General features: G+C 49.5%; 1 protein-coding gene across 1 annotated transcript in view; it reads right to left on the reverse strand.

The window, feature by feature from the left end:
- Positions 1-13,579, reverse strand: part of AGFG2 (ArfGAP with FG repeats 2) — a 564,405-nt gene that overhangs the window by 166,666 nt on the left and 384,160 nt on the right. The gene's annotated exons all lie outside the window — the stretch shown is intronic.

The raw sequence follows: 13,579 nt of genomic DNA on the forward strand, positions 1-13,579 counted from the left end.
GTGTTAACTAACTTTTCTTCTACTTAAAAGTAGGGGATCGAGAACAAGATGGGGTGGCAGTGGAGAGAGATAGAGAAGAAAAAGGAAATAAATTAAGATAAGTGTCAAAGAAAGTACTAGAGGGCAAAGGGTATGAATTAAGGTAAAGCTTAAATAAATTACTAGGTAAAACGCTCAGTAATAATCTGTTTTCCTTTTTGCAGGCACATTAGATTTAGTAAACAAACCATCTGCCTTTTTCAACTTTTGTCTGTTTGGCTGTTCCATGAGCCACAAGCAACACAGGTGTTCTCAGAACTCCTTTTTATTTTACAAGTACTTTCACTCTTTTTAAGTTGAAAAGCATCCTTGCCTAAAATTCCTTGAGTGAATACATCCACAACAAATGAATTGAAGTCGAAAGTTGGTTGAGGTGCTGGTGAAATTGTTCGATTTCAGTTTTTTCCATTCTTGAGTACACAGTTAACATGAGAGCAGCTAATGGAATCTGCAGGAATCCCTACCTGGCTCAACAGCATAAACATAGGAGGGTTTGAGCCCAAACTTTAAGACACTTTGATTCTCATTGGATGCTAACCTCACCCTCAAAAAACGACAAGAAAATCAAGCCAGCCTGGTACCCGCTCTCTCTTTGAAAGAAAATTAAACTGTTCCCATCCGAAAGCACCGCCAGAGCTACCATTCAAGTTTGTGCACTCGTGCATCTGGATGGTAGCAAGGCGCTACTCCGCGGGCTTACAGAGTCCACACTCGTCCCACTTAATGACATCCTACCTGAGACAACATGCACCATATTAAAGTCTTAAAGAAATATTACCACATCCGCCGCACCATGAGCTAACATCACTGGCTTGCCTGGTCTTGTCTTCAGACAAGGTCTTCAAAGCTAGCTGCATCATTTAGTAAGCCAACTTCACTGGTGTCCACGCCTATTTGACTGACAAGCTCACCATTTATGGTTGCTCTTGGCACACAGTCAGGACACAATCAGGCTGGAGATGAAAAAATGCAAAACAGACAAAACAAGGCAAGAGTCCATCTCTGTCTGTGCATCCAGATGTGAAACAGCACCGCCAAGTCAAACAGGACTGCCTGACCCTCCTCCAATGTAGGAATTGGTGGAAGACACACTTCTTTAAAGAACACCACATCACAATGCACTAACAGGCCACTTCCCCTCTCACAACTCAGTTACACCCCCAATCACAGGCTGCTGACTATCTTAATCTTTGACCCTGCGCAACACTCCACTGCTGCTCAGCTACTTTTTAGGGCTCGGGCCTACGTCACCACGAAGTGGGGGCGGAGCTTCCGAGCTCTTATGTATTCGAAAAAAAAGAATTCTGAAAGGGGTCCGGGCTGCCACATTCCTTAGTGCGCGCCGCGTTTTTTTGGCATCTGCCTAGTGATTCGTCCAGGCAAGGCTGTGTTTAAGTAAGGCAGCACGCCATAGGCCTTAGGAATTTGTCAATGTCCACTTCCTGCATAAAGTGTTCGGACACGCGCAGAAGAATACATAAATCCTCAATTACCAGCTGTCCGAGGTGCCGGTAATTGAAGGCAGATGGTGCTGGGAGCGTGTGCACTGCTGTGGTTTTTTTCCCTTCAGCTCTGTGTGCGCGCATGAACAGCCGGCCAGCAATGTAGAGAATAACATGCATCAGATGAGGTTTTTTTAAACAATTGCGATCGTGAAAGTGATCTCTTTCTGTGCTGCTTGTTTTTCGTATGTAATCTTGTTCTTCTACGAACTCGATGGTAGCGGAGTATCCCATCCTCACCCTCTAGGTCACTTCATTAATTTTCCACGAGTCCGGCGTGTCTGGTGGCGAGTGCAGATTGGTAGTGCAGAGTGCAGAGTGGTAGTGCAGAGTGGTAGTGCAGAGCGGTAGTGCAGAGCGGTAGTGCAGAGCGGTAGTGCAGAGTGCAGAGTGGTAGTGCAGAGTGGTAGTGCAGAGTGCAGAGTGGTAGTGCAGAGTGCAGAGTGGTAGTGCAGAGTGGTAGTGCAGAGTGCAGAGTGGTAGTGCAGAGTGCGAGTGGTAGTGCAGAGTGGTAGTGCAGAGTGCAGAGTGGTAGTGCAGAGTGGTAGTGCAGAGTGCAGAGTGGTAGTGCAGAGTGCAGAGTGGTAGTGCAGAGTGCAGAGTGGTAGTGCAGAGTGCAGAGTGGTAGTGCAGAGTGCAGAGTGGTAGTGCAGAGCGAGAGTGCGAGTGGTAGTGCAGAGTGGTAGTGCGAGTGATAGTGCAGAGTGCAGAGTGGTAGTGCAGAGTGCAGAGTGGTAGTGCAGAGTGGTAGTGCAGAGTGCGAGTGGTGCTGCTTGTTTTTCGTATGTAATCTTGTTCTTCTACGAACTCGATGGTAGCGGAGTATCCCATCCTCACCCTCTAGGTCACTTCATTAATTTTCCACGAGTCCGGCGTGTCTGGTGGCGAGTGCAGATTGGTAGTGCAGAGTGCAGAGTGGTAGTGCAGAGTGGTAGTGCAGAGCGGTAGTGCAGAGCGGTAGTGCAGAGCGGTAGTGCAGAGCGGTAGTGCAGAGCGGTAGTGCAGAGCGGTAGTGCAGAGCGGTAGTGCAGAGCGGTAGTGCAGAGCGGTAGTGCAGAGCGGTAGTGCAGAGTGGTAGTGCAGAGTGGTAGTGCAGAGTGGTAGTGCAGAGTGGTAGTGCAGAGTGCAGAGTGGTAGTGCAGAGTGCGAGTGGTAGTGCAGAGTGGTAGTGCAGAGTGCAGAGTGGTAGTGCAGAGTGGTAGTGCAGAGTGCAGAGTGGTAGTGCAGAGTGCAGAGTGCAGAGTGGTAGTGCAGAGTGCAGAGTGGTAGTGCAGAGTGCAGAGTGGTAGTGCAGAGCGAGAGTGCGAGTGGTAGTGCAGAGTGGTAGTGCGAGTGATAGTGCAGAGTGCAGAGTGGTAGTGCAGAGTGCAGAGTGGTAGTGCAGAGTGGTAGTGCAGAGTGCGAGTGGTGCTGCTTGTTTTTCGTATGTAATCTTGTTCTTCTACGAACTCGATGGTAGCGGAGTATCCCATCCTCACCCTCTAGGTCACTTCATTAATTTTCCACGAGTCCGGCGTGTCTGGTGGCGAGTGCAGATTGGTAGTGCAGAGTGTAGAGTGGTAGTGCAGAGCGGTAGTGCAGAGCGGTAGTGCAGAGTGGTAGTGCAGAGTGCAGAGTGGTAGTGCAGAGTGCAGAGTGGTAGTGCAGAGTGGTAGTGCAGAGTGCAGAGTGGTAGTGCAGAGTGCAGAGTGGTAGTGCAGAGTGCAGAGTGGTAGTGCAGAGTGCAGAGTGGTAGTGCAGAGTGCAGAGTGGTAGTGCAGAGTGCAGAGTGGTAGTGCAGAGTGCAGAGTGGTAGTGCAGAGTGCAGAGTGGTAGTGCAGAGCGAGAGTGCGAGTGGTAGTGCAGAGCGAGAGTGCGAGTGGTAGTGCAGAGTGCAGAGTGGTAGTGCAGAGCGGTAGTGCGAGTGATAGTGCAGAGTGCAGAGTGGTAGTGCAGAGTGGTAGTGCAGAGTGGTAGTGCAGAGTGCGAGTGGTAGTGCAGAGTGCAGAGTGGTAGTGCAGAGTGAGAGTGCAGTTTGGTAGTGCAGAGTGGTAGTGCAGAGTGGTAGTGCAGAGTGGTAGTGCAGAGTGCAGAGTGGTAGTGCAGAGTGCGGAGTGGTAGTGCAGAGTGCGGAGTGGTAGTGCAGAGTGCAGAGTGGTAGTGCAGAGTGCAGAGTGGTAGTGCAGAGTGCAGAGTGGTAGTGCAGAGTGCAGAGTGGTAGTGCAGAGTGCAGAGTGGTAGTGCAGAGTGCGGAGTGGTAGTGCAGAGTGCGGAGTGGTAGTGCAGAGTGCAGAGTGGTAGTGCAGAGTGCAGAGTGGTAGTGCAGAGTGCAGAGTGGTAGTGCAGAGTGCAGAGTGGTAGTGCAGAGTGCAGAGTGGTAGTGCAGAGTGCAGAGTGGTAGTGCAGAGTGCAGAGTGGTAGTGCAGAGTGCAGAGTGGTAGTGCAGAGTGCAGAGTGGTTGTGCAGAGTGCAGAGTGGTAGTGCAGAGTGGTAGTGCAGAGTGGTAGTGCAGAGTGCGAGTGGTAGTGCAGAGTGCAGAGTGGTAGTGCAGAGTGAGAGTGCAGTTTGGTAGTGCAGAGTGGTAGTGCAGAGTGGTAGTGCAGAGTGGTAGTGCAGAGTGCAGAGTGGTAGTGCAGAGTGCGGAGTGGTAGTGCAGAGTGCGGAGTGGTAGTGCAGAGTGCAGAGTGGTAGTGCAGAGTGCAGAGTGGTAGTGCAGAGTGCAGAGTGGTAGTGCAGAGTGCAGAGTGGTAGTGCAGAGTGCGGAGTGGTAGTGCAGAGTGCGGAGTGGTAGTGCAGAGTGCAGAGTGGTAGTGCAGAGTGCAGAGTGGTAGTGCAGAGTGCAGAGTGGTAGTGCAGAGTGCAGAGTGGTAGTGCAGAGTGCAGAGTGGTAGTGCAGAGTGCAGAGTGGTAGTGCAGAGTGCAGAGTGGTAGTGCAGAGTGCAGAGTGGTTGTGCAGAGTGCAGAGTGGTTGTGCAGAGTGAGTGCAGAGTGGTTGTGCAGAGTGGTAGTGCAGAGTGGTTGTGCAGAGTGAGAGTGCAGAGTGAGAGTGCAGAGTGGTTGTGCAGAGTGAGAGTGCAGAGTGAGAGTGCAGAGTGCAGATTGAGAGTGCGAGTGGTAGTGCAGAGTGCAGATTGAGAGTGCAGAGTGCAGTTTGGTAGTGCAGAGTGGTAGTGCAGAGTGCAGTTTGGTAGTGCAGAGTGGTAGTGCAGAGTGGTAGTGCAGAGTGCAGAGTGGTAGTGCAGAGTGGTAGTGCAGAGTGGTAGTGCAGAGTGCGAGTGGTAGTGCAGAGTGCAGAGTGCGAGTGGTAGTGCAGAGTGCAGAGTGGTAGTGCATAGTGAGAGTGCAGAGTGGTAGTGCATAGTGAGAGTGCAGAGTGCAGTTTGGTAGTGCAGAGTGGTAGTGCAGAGTGCATAGTGGTAGTGCAGAGTGCAGAGTGGTAGTGCAGAGTGGTAGCGCAGAGTGGTAGCGCAGAGTGGTAGCGCAGAGTGGTAGCGCAGACTGGTAGCGCAGAGTGGTAGCGCAGAGTGGTAGCGCAGAGTGGTAGTGCAGAGTGGTAGTGCAGAGTGGTAGTGCAGAGTGGTAGTGCAGAGTGCAGAGTGGTAGTGCAGAGTGCAGAGTGGTAGTGCAGAGTGCAGAGTGGTAGTACAGAGTGCAGATTGGTAGAAGTATTACGGGCAGCAGTACCACTACCACCAATGCTACTGCTACCAGGCAGCTATCTTGCATTCTTTTACAAGGCTCACTCACCAGCAACCGTTAGTGCAATCTTTCACCAAACACACACAACATCAGCCATGTGTGCACTGTTCTACTAAGCACACACACCAGCCGGCAGTGCACCCTTCCACTAGGCACACACACCTCCAGGCGATAGTGCACTCTTCCACCAAGCACACACACCACCAGCCATCAGTGCACGCATCAATTGTTAACACATCCACAATTAACTTTTGTAGCAATCGCAGTATGGTACACTTTACTTTTAAACATATTCAACTAAAGCACAGCATTACACAATACAACTTACATAATACCACTACACACCACATGCACACACTCCTTCACACATGACGAAAACACATTGCCATTTACAATGCCATTAGCTCAAAATTAAATAAATCCGAGCCACCACCACCAGTACTAACACTACCAGTACCACCACCACCACCAGTACTACCACCACCAGTACTATTACTACTACAGCCACCAGTACCACCACTACTACAGCCACCAGTACTACCACTACCACCACCAACAGTACTACCACCACCAGTACTACCAGTACTACTACAACCAGTACCACTACCACCACCAGTACTACCACCACCAGTACTACCACCACCAGTACCACCACCAGCAGTACTACCACTACCAGTATTACGGGCAGCAGTACCACCACCACCACCAATGCTACTGCTACCAGTACTACCACCACCACCAGTACTCCCGCTACCAGTACCACCACCACCAGTACCACCACTACTACCACCAGCAGTACTACCACCAACAGTACTACCACTACCAGTACCACCACCTCCAGTACTACCACTACTACCAGTACCACCACCGCCAGTACTACCAGTACCACCACCACCAGTACTACCACTACCAGTACCACCAACACCACCAGTACTACCACCATCAGTACTACCAGTACTACCACCACCAGTACTACCACTACTACAGCCACCAGTACTACCACTACTACAACCACCAGTACTGCCACTACTACAGCCACCAGTACTACCACTACCACCACCAACAGTACTACCACCACCACCAGCACTACCAGTAGCAGTACTACCACAACCAGTACCACTACCACCACCAGTACTACCACTACCAGTATTACGGGCAGCAGTACCACCACCACCAATGCTACTGCTACCAGTACCACCACCACCACCAGTACTCCCGCTACCAGTACCACCACCACCAGTACCACCACTACCAGTACTACCACCACCAGTACTACCACCAACAGTACCACCGGTACCAGTACCACCACCTCCAGTACTACCACTACTACCACTACCAGTACCACCACCAGTACTACCAGTACCACCACCACCAGTACTACCACTACCAGTACCACCACCACTAGTACTATCACTACCAGTACCACCACCATCACCAGTACTACCACCATCAGTACTACCAGTACTACCACCACCAGTAATACCACTACTACAGCCACCAGTACTACCACTACTACAGCCACCAGTACTACCACTACCACCACCAACAGTACTAACACCACCGCCAGTACTACCAGTACCACCACCACCAGTACTACCACTACCACCACCACCACATTAACACACTCCAGTATTACGGGCAGCAGTACCACCACCACCAATGCTACTGCTACCAGTACCACCACCACCAGTACTCCCGCTACCAGTACCACCACCACCAGTACCACCACTACCAGTACTACCACCACCAGTACTACCACCAACAGTACCACCATTACCAGTACCACCACCTCCAGTACTACCACTACTACCACTACCAGTACCACCACCAGTACTACCAGTACCACCACCACCAGTACTACCACTACCAGTACCACCACCACTAGTACTATCACTACCAGTACCACCACCATCACCAGTACTACCACCATCAGTACTACCAGTACTACCACCACCAGTAATACCACTACTACAGCCACCAGTACTACCACTACTACAGCCACCAGTACTACCACTACCACCACCAACAGTACTAACACCACCGCCAGTACTACCAGTACCACCACCACCAGTACTACCACTACCACCACCACCACATTAACACACTCCAGTATTACGGGCAGCAGTACCACCACCACCAATGCTACTGCTACCAGTACCACCAGTACTCCCGCTACCAGTACCAGTACCACCACTACCACCACCAGTACTACCACCAACAGTACTACCATTACCAGTACCACCACCTCCAGTACTACCACTACCAGTACCACCACCAGTACTACCAGTACCACCACCACCAGTACTACCACTACCAGTACCACCACCACCAGTACTACCACTTCCAGTATCACCACCATCACCAGTACTACCACCACCAGTACTACCACTACTACAGCCACCAGTACTACCACTACTACAGCCACCAGTACTACCACTACTACAGCCACCAGTACTACCACTACTACAGCCACCACTACTACCACTACCACCAACAGTACTAACACCACCGCCAGTACTACCAGTACCACCACCAGCAGTACTACCACTACCACCACCACTACATTAACACACTCCATAACACTTAGCAAAAATACATTACCATTTACAATGCCATTAGCTCAAACTCAAATAAATCTGAGCCCGATTGCATTTCTAATGCTTGTTCATTATGTGGCTAACACATACATGACTAGATGGACTACTCAGAATTTCAGAATGGACGATATAGTATAAAATCTCTTTGAGACATTTCCTTTGTATCTGGAGGTGCGCTATATGCCCTTGACATACCCTTAGGGAGGTATCTGCCACAAATGTTTACGGTGGAATATACCTGTAACAAGTTTTCTGATTGGCACCATGAAGGAAAAGTGCTGAATCGTGGCTCGAGTAAGAGCCGCCTTGTTTTCCCAGCTGTTAGCGTATTGCCACCACCAGTCTTCTCAGCACAGCTGGAGCGACCCTTATGTGAAGACCAGCATACAGCACCACAAACACACAGGAGGGCATGGATCTCGGCAGATTAGATTTGGGGCACAGTCAAGTGCATTATCTTCTGCATAATTGAAGACTGCATTAGGTCTGATTGCAGAACTCAGTCACATTTTAAGGGTACAATCTTACCTCAACCATGTAGTTGATCGATTGAACTGGGCTTGATGTTTACTTAGTTTGGCTGCATGCAGACCCCAGAGGTGCTGATAAGTGAGGTATTATATAGCGCTGAACAGTTTCTAGCAGAGCTGAGACTTTGATGAGCCTGTCGCAGAAAGATGAGGGTAGACTAATATATTTCTCTTCTCAGGTGTGCAGTTATGTTATGTTATGTTAATTTATTTCTTCTATAGCGCTCGGCTACTCCAAGGAGCATCCCGGCGCTTTGATGAAGAATATCAGCAGGCAAAACAACACATAACAACTAAAAAGCAGACAGAAGAGAAGGATCAAGTTTATTTAGTAAAAAGCCACGTTTTAAGCTCTTTTCTAAAAGCAAGGAGACTGGGAGCCTGTCTGAGAGAAAGTGATAGTTCATTCCACTCCTTCGGGGCTAAGTAGCGGAAAGATCGACCTCCCATCCTTGCACGCCTGATAGCCGGGACTGTCATTTTGGATAAACAAGATGATCTCAGAGACCTGCTGGGTACATATCGGGAGAGACGTTTCCTTATGTACTTAGGGCCAGATCCTTGTAGAGCTTTGAAGGCAAAAGTCAGGCACTTGAAAAGAATTCTTTTAGCGATCGGTAGCCAGTGTAAAGAATTCAGTAAAACCGTGGCACCTGCTCTTCTCGGGAGCCCGTAAATAGCACGGGCTGCCGAGTTCTGGACCACTTGCAAACGGGTCAAAAGATATTTTGGTAGACCCAAGAAAAGGGCGTTTGCGTAGTCCAGTCGAGATCCGATCAAGGCCTGAACAATAATCTTCCTATGCTGGAAAGACACTAGAGGAAGAAACTTCCTCAGCATCCGTAAAATGCCAAAGCATTTACCTGAGAGGCATGAAACATGTGGCCCAAAGGACAATTCACTGTCCACAATCACTCCCAAATTTTTAGCCTTGAGAGACACATTGTCAGGCGTAAACAGGTCTTGTGGCCACCAAGCTTTCCAATCTGGTTCACAGGTGCAACCAAAAAAGAGCAGCTCCGACTTATCGGAATTGCACTTTAATCCATTACACCTGAACCACTCAAAGACCGCACCAAGGCAATCCCTGATCTGTACGCCGTTGAATGACCCGCCCCTATCACAATTGAATAGGAGCTGGGTGTCATCGGCGTAAGATACGATCTGGGCGCCAAAAGACTCCGCGACTACCGCCAGAGGGGCCATAAAGATGTTAAATAGCATGGGGCTAAGAATGGAACCTTGCGGAACCCCTACCTCTAGTGGAGCCATATCAGCGGAGAAAGGGGGCGCCCAGATCGTTTGCCGGCGGCCGGCCAGAAAAGATTTAAGCCAATTCCACACCGTTCCCCGAATGCCGCTCTCCCAGAGTCTTACAAGGAGGCGATCGTGAGGAAGGGTGTCGAAAGCCACCGACAGATCTAGCATTACCAACATGGCCCTTCCCCCAGAGTCGAGTACTTCCCTGATGGCCTCCGTGACCTCGAGAAGAGCCGACTCCGTGCTAAAATTTGCACGGAACCCAGATTGCGTGTCATGCAACAGGTCGTTTCCTTCGATGAAATTGGAAATCGTACGATGTGCAAATCTCTCGGCCACTTTCGCCAGAGCAGGGAGAAGGGAAATAGGCCTATAGTTGGCATGGATGAGGGGGTCCAAGGTAGGCTTCTTGATCAATGGCATGATCAGAGCATGTTTCCATGCCTGCGGGACCACTCCCGTTGACAGTGAAGAATTCAGAAGGGGGTTCAGCAAGGCATTTAGGGCGGGTGCCACCTTCCCCAGATGTTTAGCCGGGCACGGATCAAGTGGAGAGCCTGATTTCAAGCCTGACAGAAGCTCGAGATTAGTGTCAAGGCATAGATGTGGAAATTGTAAAAGAGAAGGGCCTAGACCCTCCCTAAATGAAGGGGGGGATGAGGGACCCACGACCGACTGAGAGCTAGAGTGGAAAAGAGAGGCTTGAATGGTTGTGATTTTACTAGCGAAGAAAGTTGCAAGCTGTTTTATCCATACTTCTGAATGAGTATGAGATGGTGTACAGATAGCTGGAGAGGTAAAATCCAGAACAACTTTAAAAATTTCTTTACAGCCATTTTCAGCCTCATCAATTCGACGCTCAAAATAAGCCTTTTTTTCATTCCAGATTGACTGGTGGTAGGCTTTAGTTATTGCTCGAAATTTCAATTTCTCAGTCATATCATAGGTCCGTCTCCAAACTCTCTCAGCCCTTTTACAACCCTTTTACAACCCTGCCGCTGCTCGCTTAGCTGGGGAGTGAACTATGGGGCCGACGCTCTACGTTCACCTGATTTAAGCTTTTTTTCGGGGATTAAGGTCTCAAATCTGGCTGTCAGCCAATTATGAAAGAGACTAAGATTCTCTTCCAAATTGCCCAAAAGAGGACATGGAAAGGTGGTAAGGGCCTCAGATAACATCCACCGAAAGCAGATGGAAAGGGCGCGAAGTTCGTGTGGTCTCTATTGATTCTCTCACCCGAACGCGCTCACCACGCTGCGCAAGAGCTGTTACTAGCTGCCAATACCTGGCCAATCGTTTCTATCAATGTGTTCAGTGCCCAAGGACCGCCTTAAATAGTCCCTCCAGGTGGGGAGCAAAACGACCCTCCGGTACACCCAAGATGGCGCTGGAAGAGCGTCAAAGCCCTTCTCAAGATGGCGCCCGCTAGGAAGTAAAAAGAAACCCTCAGCAACCCCGAAACCGGGCCCGCACAAGCGGCGGTGTTCTTAACAATTATAGTGCAGGTAAGGGGTGAGCCCCAGGAGTACTGCCTATTAAAATCAGGGAAAAAATAAAATAAACGAACAAAAATACAAAACGGGCTTTTTAAAAACAGAACGCGCTCACCACGCTGCGCAAGAGCTGTTACTAGCTGCCAATACCTGGCCAATCGTTTCTATCCTCACAACTTTCATACATCTGAGAAAGGTTTGGGGGCTGATTTGAGACTGTGCAACTGGAACTTTTATTGATAGTTCTTCCCCCACCAGAAACCAAAGAAAATTATCATGCGTCTCCGAAATAGAGATGTGAAAACAAGCGCCATGAATGTCTTTAGCACACATCCAGCACGCGCTGAACCCAAGGGTATGTAACTGAAAAGAGTATTTTTAGGTCGAGAAAAGCCTGAATTCTTCCTTGGGTCCTTTCTTTCAAAAATAGTAAAACTGAACAATTTCCTTTCAGTTTAGGGGATTTGTGACCTTCTCCATGGCTTGCTTCAGATAAAGAATGTTTACATGCTGCAGTCTCTTCAGTTAGGACTGTGTTCACCTCTTTAGAAGTGTCTTGAACAAGGGAGAACAGTCCTCTTGTGAAACAGTGAGCACTCCTCCATCTTTTGTGATCTCTTGCCACTTCTTTTAGATGTTTGTCGATACTACACCCTAGCACAGCAGCTGCCAGAGGAAAGGGAAGGAAAGTGCCATTGCTTGCGGCTACCCTACAGGTGCAAAGAATTGGTGACTTCTTCCTCTTGCTGGCCTCTGTTGCTAGTAAAAAAAAGTATTTTCTTTTTATGTTGCTGAGGCCACAAAGAGGCTTCGACATTCTGTTGGAAGTAGCAGCATCAGGGGCCTTGAAATGATGCGTTCGGTAAGTCTTACATCTTTTCTAGTCAACCTTTCTTCAGTACCTCCATTTTAGATTTCATCCAATGCATCGTTGTTGACAGGCGCCAAAGAAAGGGAGGTTTCGAATTTTTTGCTGGTCATGCGATATAAAGCCAGTAAGGCGAAGCCAGAATGAGCACCATATCTCCCGTCAACGACAATTCTTGCCAGCTACCAATCCATAGGAGTCTACTGCAGCACCAATGATCTTTGCTTGAAACCTTAATCTTCTCACCTAGTCTTCCCTTTTCTCTGAGAAGGAGGTTGTCTATGAACCGCTTTAGGGAGCCCCACAGGGATCTATAATATTTGCCTAAGAAAGCTGTGCACTGGAAGCTTTCATAGGTGCTGTGGATATGCTACATAACGTCTTGCTCACTGAATCTAAAGAATTGCACTTCATGGCCCTGAGGGGAAGGAACTGAAGATGCAGCAGCACGCTCTTTCTTTAAGCCGAGACGATGGCTGAATCAGGCTGTAGATATCTAGTCATAAAAGCAGGTCAGTCTTTCTTTTGGAGATGAGTGGGAGTGTCTTTGCAGAGGCAAGGGACACCTTCTGAGTTGGCCTCAGCTGACCGGCTCCCAGAGGAAACCTAGGACTGAAGTAGTCTCACATATTACACAAGTAGTAGCCAGTGGTGTTGGCATTGATACCAGATTTTCACACAATTCTGACCAATACCTCAGGAATCAGTGTGTGTTTAATGCACAGGGGAAATTCTTGCAAGTAACAATACTGTGAGAGTTACTGAATATATTCCGATTTACGATGGCAATTTGGATGCAGTTATCCTAGGTGTTTAAGCTTTAGCTGGAGTACAAGTAATTTGAGCTGAGCAGGCACTCCGAGGAAGACCCATCATTAGACTCATCTCTGTGTGCAGAGTGAGTGATCACCTTGGAAGAGAGAAGTCTCATCAGTGAAGGCCAACCGCAGACTAGCATGGCCTCTCACTAGAATTGCTCCGATTACTTGTTGAAGCATAGTCTCCCCACATCTACACGACTCGCTGACCCCCAAGCCCTCATCTGTAGTCAAAAAGAGAAAACCACAACCTGGTGACATTCCAGGACCTCTGAAATAGCCCACAGGGCACTTCCGTGAAGCAGAGTTGAGCGTCCTAGACCCACACCGGCATTCCCGGAGCAGAATGGTGAGACGGATTGTTTAGGACGGAGTGAAGAGCGACGATCAGAGGCCGGGCCAGAGTCTCAGAGGGTAAGGGGAGCTGACCCCACTACAGGGGGAGGATGTGGACAGGCGGTGGGACAGGGAAAAAAGTACCTATCGGAGGCAGCCTCAATGGGAAGGCTCTGCATAAGCTGGGCGAGGTGGTCGAATGGGACAACCAAGATCGGTAGCACTTATCCAAGGGGCAGAGTAAAGCACACAGACAGCAACCCGCAGACTTTAGAAGGAGTGGGGGGGGGGGGTCTCCTGCAGACACTGGACGTGAGTTGGGAAAACCCTGGGTTTAGCTCCCACAACACAGCGTGACTTTCTTCCAGTAGGGGGATCCACCCCACCCCCCTCTCCTTTCCGTCGTTCAAGGGTCACTGACGGGGTTTAGGGGGTGAGGAGCAACAGTGGGAAAACTG

This window comes from Lissotriton helveticus, chromosome 12 (assembly GCF_964261635.1).
Source record: "Lissotriton helveticus chromosome 12, aLisHel1.1, whole genome shotgun sequence".
NCBI classification, from domain to species: Eukaryota; Metazoa; Chordata; class Amphibia; order Caudata; family Salamandridae; genus Lissotriton; species Lissotriton helveticus.